Source organism: Bombina bombina, chromosome 9 (genome assembly GCF_027579735.1).
Source record: "Bombina bombina isolate aBomBom1 chromosome 9, aBomBom1.pri, whole genome shotgun sequence".
In the NCBI taxonomy this organism is placed as follows: domain Eukaryota; kingdom Metazoa; phylum Chordata; class Amphibia; order Anura; family Bombinatoridae; genus Bombina; species Bombina bombina.
Window position 1 is genome coordinate 34,194,417 of NC_069507.1, and position 9,817 is coordinate 34,204,233.

Here is a 9,817-nt window from a genome sequence, read left to right on the forward strand (position 1 = left end):
GGACCTTTTTTCTTTTCCATTGCAAATATTGTATAATTTTTTTATATTAACAATTTTTTTTTATTGAGGTTGTTAATGAATGAAACAGGCAAATAACATTTCCAGAGACTAAAAAATCACTACAAAAATACATGTCTGAATAAATATACAAATTGTCGCCCAGTTATACAAATAGTTAAAGTATCCCCTTAAAGTATGATGTAGAGTTAAATAAAATGGTTTCCCCAAATTACAAATAGAGGTCGTCTCTCTTGGCCCCCCTAGAGTTGAAATTTGGGTCATAATGGGGAATTTTATGGATGAAGCCAAAGTAAGAGTGGGACACTTTTTAGACCCCAAATGGAGACAACTAACCTTTAACACATGCTTGAACAATATAGATATATACTGGACATATAAATTCAGTTTATCAAGCAAGTTTATTTAAGAAGCCCACATTAGTGGAAGAGTGTGTAGATTGTGACCTTTAAGCCCACATTTCATCTTTACATGGCTATAGATACCACAATTACCACAAAATAATCTTGTAAGACTTGGGGCCCGTCAGACCAAATTTGTATAAATGAAATACAATTCTTTACATGAACAGTACTGGGAACAATGAAAATAAGAAAACCCAATATGGACCTTTTAATGTTTTTATTATATTTTTATAAACTCTTATGGAAATAACATTGCAAAGTTATGATAGCATCTTTGTGCACGTATTATGTGGTGGGTTAAAAATCTCTGTGCACCTTAGAGGACATAGAACAGGACTTTCATTTGACTCTGTTATGCCTGACCTAGAGAGACGCTGAACGGAACTGCACATCTGTTTTAGCTAATGTTCCATTTTGATATTGGATCTTTGTTTGCACAAATGATATGTTGCTTATAAACCTGTCCCTGTGTAGTTATCAGATGATCAAGGTTACAGGCACAATATCTGATTTTGTTATATATTAATCCTTTAAAGACAGTGACATACCCTGTAGGGTGCTTGTTGCAAGGGTATTCCAGGGCTTTAACAGCACAGGCCTAGCCGGCAGCGGGGAGACCACTATTTATGTATGCCTCACTTTTAAAACCCTCTAAACGTAACAGCTGGGGACATACAGGTTACATTGCTTTACCCATTGTGTTTAACCCTTGCTAAGCCACAGAAAAGGCAAAAGGGACAGTCTACACCAGAATTGTTATTGTTTTAAAAGATAGATAATCCCTTTATTACCCATTCCCTAGTTTTGCATAACCAACAGTTATATTAATATACTTTTTACCTCTGATTACCTTGTATCTAATCACGGCAAACAGTGTCCAGCACCAATGTGCTTAAAGGGACATAAAACCCAAAATGTTTTTTTTTTTTTTCTCATGATTTAGACAGAGCATGCAATTTTAAACAACTGTCTAATTTACTTCTATTATCTAATTTGATTTATTCTCTTGATATCCTTTGCTGAAATGCATATCTAGATAGGCTCAGTTGCTGCTGATTGGTGGATGCACATAGATACCTTGTGTGATTGACTCACCCATGTGCATTTATATTTTTTTCAACAAAGGATATCTAGGAAGGAGACAAAATAATTTAATTGAAGTAAATTGGAATCTGTTTAAAATTGTATTCTTACGTGAATCATGAAATAAAAATTTTCGGTTTAGTGTCGCTTTTAAGTAGGTGCATGCTGCAGGGTCTTGTATTTACCCAAGCAAAGTCAGCATACAAAAGACAGCAGCCCCAATTCTTTACAGCAAAGTTATGTGTTTATTGGGACACAACCAACAGAGTACCACGTTTCGGACTACATGACCTTAATCATGTTGCAACGTGATTAAGGTTGTGTTCGTGCAGACCGAAACGTCGTCGTACTGTTGGTTATGTCCCAATAAACACATAACTTTGCTGTAAATAATTAATGCTGCTGTCTCTTGTATCCTACCTTTTGTATCTATTCCTTTGCAAACTGCCCCCTTAATTCAGTTCCTTTGACAGAATTGCATTTTAGCCAATCAGTGCTAATTCCTAGGCAACTCCACATTCTTGAGTACAATGTTATCTATATGGCACACATGAATGAATGCCCAGTGAAAAATTGTCAAAATGCATAAAGAGGCGGCCTTCGAGGTCTAAGAAATTAGCATATGACAATACCTAGGTTTATCTTCTACATTTAGCCACCAATCAGCAAGCGCTACCCAGGTGCTGAACCAAAAATGGGCCAGCGCCTAAGTTTTACATTCCTGCTTTTCAAATAAAGATAGCAAGACAACAAAAATTAATAGGAGTAAATTAGTCATTAAAAAAAAAAAAAAAAAAGGGTTTTGTATCCCTTTAATGATTCAAATGTAAATTTGTATTTTTCTACAGAGCCAGAGGTATCATTACATTATGACTTGTTAGGGTGGTTTAAGGATTGGAGCGGACTCTGTAATGCATAATCTAAAATAGTTTCCTCTTTCATTTTTTTTTTATAAAGCTGTTTTTGGTCATCGAATCCTCAATCCATGAGTGGGTTTCTTTAGAAATTGAGTAATAAGGAAATTCTTACATGAAACGTGCCAGACTGAAGAGCTCTTAAGAGAACTTACATAGCAAAGCTTAACCCCTATGCACACTGATTACCATCTTTTTGTTTTGTCTGAGCGTAGAACTTTTGAGAATCTGTCCCAAACTGAGGAAAGGGAAATGTTTTAACGTTTTATTAAACTAAAACGGCTCTGTCTTGTTAAAAATAGAAATGAATCTGGAATAGAACTGTCGTTTTACAACCTTGTTTCTGGGTGTGCAATCTTTTCACATAATATTTATTTTGTAGTTTTACTGGCTGCAGCTTCTCAGACCAGGGTAAATGTTAGTTTTTTTTAGGGTCTGCTCAGCTACACCCAAAACACGCGCAGACTCTTCTCCTCCTCCTTCACCCCTCTGGGACACACTCCATCGCTGCCCACAGCCTGTTTGCAAATCCCATCCATCCTGTTATGGCCACACCCCCAAAAATCTGTCACCGCCCAAAAGTGCCCTCATCTTCCTGTCCCTGAAAACCCAGGGAAATTATTATTATACTTTATTTAAGAAGCACCACATATTCCGCAGCGCTGTCCATGGGTACAATTCATGTAAATAAAACTAAGAACTTGTAACAAAACATTTTACAAACACATACAGGAGGAATTGAGGGCCCTATTCCAGTTGGAACGTACAATCTAGAAACATACTTCATTGCTAGCTCTATTCCATTGTCAGACCTGATAACTTTGAAAGATATTTGATAGTGTGCACTAATTTGCATATCTGATGTCACAGGGACCATCTATTAATATTTCCTTTTTTAAATTCTTTACATTACCAATAAAGGGATAGTTTGCTTTTTTTTATTATTAAAAATAAAAGATAGATAACCCCTTTTATTAACCATTCTCCAGCTTTGCACAACCAACATGGTTATATTATTCTTTATAAACCCAAAGTTTACCTGTTACTAAGCCCCTGCAGGCTGCACCTTATCTCAGTACTTTTATTATCTTTTTAAATCTTACACAGCAGCCAGACGGTGCTAGTTCATGTGTCATATGGATAACATTCTTACTCCCATGTAGAATAACGGTTATACAAGATCCAGCACTCATTGGCTGAAATGCAAGATTGTAAAAAAGCACTAAGATTAAGGGGCAGTCTGTAGGGGCTTAGATACAGGTAAACCATAGAGGTAAAAAAGTATATTACTATAACAGTGTTGGTTATGCAAAACTGGGGAATGGGTAATAAAGTGATGATATATCTTTTTAAACAGTAGACTGTCCCTTTAAATTAATGACCGGGGATTGATTTCACTAACACTTTGCTTTATAATGAAAAACCACACACATACCCACTATACACACTAATACAGAAGCTGCTACCCTGAACTTCACACTGTAAATCACCCAGGGCTCAGTCTTTCTATTCATCCATTGTTGCACAAGGTGTGTAACTGTTTTCTGATACAGTAGTAGTTAGTAATTAATCAGTGTAATGCGCCTGGAAGTCAGAGCCCTTTCGCAGGTGCTAAGCTCATTGTGCTTGTTGAATTGAACAAGTTTACAGCAGAATGAGCAACACCATCTGTCTAATGGTGTCCTTCCTACGTGACCCATAACAGTCTGCGTCAGTAACTAGAGGCAGTTGATTGGCTGCTGGTAGCAGAGACCTTATATTTTCCATTATAAATGATGCCCTTGATTTGCTATGAAAGAGACAAAACTTTCAACAAAGTAAGATGGAGAGAAACCAATTTACAGAAGAAATTAAATAGACATTAAACACCTCCTTGTATTTGTGTTAAAACTGTAATTTGTTCCATGATCTCTAGAGCAGTGATTTTTAACCTTTTTTTTGCCGTGGCACACTTTTTTACATTAAAAAATCCTGAGGCACACCACCATCCCAAAATTTAAAACAAAACACACATTGTAACCTAATACAGCATATATATATATACACATACACACAAACACACACATACTGTATGTATTGTGCTGTTATGCCATGCCTCCTACAAACTACCCCTGCACTGGGAGTAAAAAAAAGCAAAGTTTAAAAAATATGTCACACTGTTGTCAGTCTGCTGTGGCACACCTGAGGATCTCTCACGGCACACTAGTGTGCCACGGCACACTGGTTGAAAAACACTGCTCTAGAGGGGCCAAAAGCAAAATTTGTCACCTAGATTTCCAAGATTGCCTAAACCAGCTATGTGATTTTAAGACTACAGAATGTGCTTTTTTGTGTGTCTCTAAGGAGTGTGGGACAAAACAATTTTACCCAAAATCAGCTTTTAAATGGTGGGTCTTTTTATAGTCAAAAATAAACTTTCATGATTCAGATTGGGCATGCAATTTTAATCATTGCAATTTACTTTTATCAAATTTGCTTTGTTCTCTTTGTTGAAAGCCAAACCTAGGTAGGCTCATATGCTAATATCTAAGCCCTTGAAGGCTGTCTCTTATCTCAGTTCATTTTGACAGTATTTCAAAGCTAGACAGGGCTAGTTCATGGGTACCATATAGATAACACTGTGCTCACTCCTGTGGACTTATTTTTAAGTCAGCACTGATTGGCTAAAATGCAAGTCTGTCAAAAGAACTGAAATAAGGGGGCAGTCTGCAGAAGCTTAGATACAAGATAACCACAGAGGTAACAAGTATATTAGTATAAATTGGTTATGCAAAACTGGGGAATGGGTAATAAAGAGATGTATCTATTATTTTAAACAAATGTAGACTGTCCCTTTTTAATTTCCTTGGATTCCAAAGAGGACCTCAACAGATTGCTGTAACTGAGTGGTTAAAAGAACATAAAAAATCAAAACTGATTCCTAAAATCATTATACATGTTTAGAAAAAAATAAATTCATATCTGCTTTCATGTAACCTAACACTGAAAATGATAGATTTTCACTGTCCCCAGAAAGAATGGAATGCATTATGCAAGATTCAGAAACTGACCTGCAACATGCTACATTATACCTACCAGCATTTTGCATAGAGCATTTGTAACTACGACGCTGGGGATTGTGTGACAAAGCCAGGGATAAATTATGGCAACCCAGAGGGGTACTTGTTGTGGGGACAGATTTGGAAATTAAATGGGTTGATCAGGGGTGTGAAAGGTGGCTCCTTGGTTTCTTTTTGGAAATCAGGACATTTATAAAGCAGAGATAGCTGTGGAAAGGTCAGAGGGAAGCTCCATACCTGGGACTATCCTGCAATATACAGAATGATGACCTTCAGATGTGAAATAACTTTTGCTCTGGTATTTGTTATAAAACAATAGATAATACCTGCGTTTAAGTAATAAAAATAAAATGAGCATCCTGTAGTCACTTTAATCTGTATTCACTGGGATGCTATAGCCCAGTGATGGTGAACCTTTGCACTGCAGATGTTTCAGAACTACATTTCCCATGATGCTCAACTGCACTTCAGAGTGCCTAAGTATCATGGGAAATGTAGTTCTGAAACATCTGGAGTGCCAAGGTTTGCCATCACTGCTATAGCCTATAACTTATACAAACATACACTTTGACAGCAGGTAAGAACCAGAAGCTCCATTCAGTTTCCCCATTTTAACTTCAGAATATTAAAGGGACAGTCTAGTATAAATTAAACTTTCATTTTTCAGATAGGACTTTTCATTTTAATCAACTTTACAATTTACTTTTATCATCAAATTTGCTTTTTTCTCTTGGTATTCTTACTTTAAACTAAACCTAGGTAGACTCATATGCTAATTTCTAAGCCTTTGAGGGCTGCCTCTTATCACATGCTTTGTAAATCTCTTTTCAACACAAAGAGACAGAAAGTACACGTAGGCCATATAGATAACACTGTGTTCAGGCACAGAAAGTTATTTAAGATTTAGCACAAAACAATGCTAAAGTTAAGATAATAAACAGTCACAGTCATGTGATCAGGGGGATGGAAGAAGGTTCCTAGATACAAGGTGATCACAGAAGTAAAAAGTTTATTAATATAACTGTGTTGGTTATGAAAAACTGGGGAATGGGTAATAAAGGGATTATCTATCTTTTAAAACAATAACAATTCTATGGTTGACTGTCCCTTTAAGCATAAAGGAATTGTGTATTTAAAATGTCTCTGTCGTCTTTATGAAAGAACAGCATGAAAAAGTTTTCTTAATTGAAACTAATACAGTTGTATCAATGAGTTGTGTACTTCACACTAATACTCACTGCCTGATAGGAGCTTCCTGCAAAAGCTCATTGGTTAACAGATACTTCCAGTTAATGCCGATTGGTTGACATGTACTTCCAGCTAATACTCACAGGTACATTTACAAGCCAAAGTATATTTGTAGGTAGCATGTAACTGATACTGGTATGTTAGATTATTTTTTTAAATTAAATAACTTTTGCTTAATTTTTCCCCCAGCAAAAAAGGTACTCATTTTTAGATGTGGATGAAAGATATTGTGGGATTGTCATGAACTTAGCAAGCTGTCCCTTTCACAGCTACCCCTATTAGAGCAAATGTCCCACCCGTGACACACCCCTGGTCCAGCCCAACACCACCCATCCTTACCTGCCTCTGCTAACAGCACATCCCCAACCCTTCTGGTGTGGCTGCTCTAGGGTTGCCAAATTGTCGCTTTAAAGGAGGACACATATAAAAAAACATCTGTCAGGGCTCTTATAAAGGAACATTATACAAAACATTTATTTAAACAGCCCCTGACATTTGTATTCTTCAAAAGTTTCCTCCCTTAAAGCAGCAATATGGCAACCCTAAGCTCCTCCCATGATTATTGGTGAGCCACCCCTTCCTGTCCCAGAACCTCTGGGGAATGTAGGGAGATGTGTATCTTTCCACAAAGATGTACTCAGGAACCTATTACTCACTAATTTCAGATCATGACCTCTTGTCTTGGTGTTTCTCGTTTTCTGACAAATTCTTTATCCTACATTTCTCTTGTTCCACCTCTCTCCTTTTCTCTCTGTACTATACTTAAGGTAATGAAATCATTCCTTGTAAGCTTTATTGTTATTACTTATTATTGCTAATCACTAAGAAGTTACAATAATGCAGCTATCTGTTATTTGAACGGTTCTGCACTCTGAAATAATACAACGTTAGTCTCCATGCACCTCCTGCAGATGGAGATATGATGTGACTTTCTTGGCTGGTAATTACTTTTACAAACACAATTGTGTATTGGACAACACTAAGCTAAAACAACATTTATTATTTAAAATGCTGTGTAAAACATACTAAAGTAAATGTCAATCCAATCACAGTTATTGCTATTTATCAAGGTTTGATTTAGACACAAGGATGGATTGGCATACCAGGAGATTTCCCGGTGGGCTGAAGCTGGGGATGGAAAGCTACAATTTAAATAGGTGATTAATGCATGCAATTGGATTGTAAGTTGCCAATATAACAATAGTCTGGCACTTTTATTTAAAGGGATAGTCTACTCCAGAATTTTTTTTTGTTTAAAAAGATAGATTGTCCCTTTATTACCCATTCCCAAGTTTTAAACAACCATCACGGTTACATTAATAAACAATTTACCTCTGTGAATACCTTGTATCTAAGCCTCTGCAGACTGCCCCCTTATATCAGTTCTTTTGACAGACTTGCATTTTAGGCAATCAGTGCTGACTCCTAGGTTACTCCACGGGCGTGAGTACAATGTTATCTATTTGAGACACATGAACTAGCAGTGTCTAGCTGTGAAAAACTGTTAGAATACACTGAGTTTAGAGGCAGCCTTCAAGGTCTTAGAAATTACCATATGAGTTTATCTAGGCTTATCTTTCAACTAAGAATTCCAAGAGAAAAAAGCAAATTTGATGATAAAAGTAAATTGGAAAGTTGTTTGAAATTGCATGTCCTATCTGTATCATGAAAGTTTAACTTTGACTAGACTATTCCTTTAATACAAACTAATATATTTTAATTCTAAACAAAATTGGGGAAAGGACTATCCCAGTAGTCCCCATTTACAGGGGTGTGCGCATACTACTGACTCAACTAAAAATAGGGCTGGTCTCCAAATTTCCCATCTTTTTTTTTTAATTGGCCCTGTTTAGACACAGTGGCTTCAACTCATTCTAATAGTCAGTTTCTGATGCTTTAAATAGACACTAAACACTTAATATACTTCCCTCTAATTATGGGTGTTGCAATTATGCAACCTAGGTTACAATGCAGGTATCTGAAGGAGAGTTACTGCACATGTGTAAACAGATAAGCAATGGGCTGTAGTGAGAGAGAGATTTCAATATGGAGGCACACATTGCTACAGAATAACTTCAATACTATGCTTATGTCCCTTGCAGACCAATTTAATTAATTTAAAAACAATAAGAATTCAGTTATTGTTTGGTTTTCTAGTAGTTTACCGTTCTGTAAACTCCAGCAATATGGGCTTATTTATGATTGTTCGAGCGGACATGATCCAATATTATGGATCATGTCCGCAGCCCGCTGTACATTGCATACGCTCTCTGCATTTATCATTGCACCAGCAGTTCTTGTGAACTGCTGGTGCAATGCCACCCCCTGCAAATTTGCGGCCGCTAGCAGGGGTGTCAATCAACCGGATCGTATTCGATTGGGTTGATTTTTTGGCGATTTCTGTCCGCGGCCTCAGAGCAGGCGGACAGGTTATGGAGGCTGAAGGCTCGCCGGAAACACAGGGCATCAAGCTCCGTACGGAGCTTGATAAATATGCCCCATAGTGTGCATTAAAGGAGTATAAAAGTGCAAAAGGAAAATAGTGTATTGTACCAATGTATTATTAAAAATATTACTTGCATGTTTAACCCCTGCAAAGTAAAGGCTAGTTCCAGTGCAGGAAGGCACTACTTGGAGCTGAATAGATATTGTCAGCCAATGATAAGAGGTATATGCGTGTAGCCCCCAATCATCAGCTAGCTCCCTGTAATTTATTTCTACTCTTGAGTCTACCTAGGTACAGCAAAGTAAATGTGATAGCTGAGGTAAAGTGAAACGTATTTTAAAGTTGCACGGTTTGTCTGACCCATGAAAGGTTAACATTATGTAGCAGAAATATTGCAAAGCAGCTAAATACATTTTTCAATACAACTTTATAGAAATTTTGATAAAAAAAAATATTTTTTTCAATCAGGGCAACCCTCATTTAAGTTCCTGGTATATTTGTTTTTATTAAATCTTATAAACTTGTATCCTGTTTGTAAGCAAAATAATTTGATAAATATGCATTTGATATAAGTTTTTAAAACTAAATGTATATATATATATTCAATACCAATATAATTTCAGTACAGTATACAATTTACAAAAT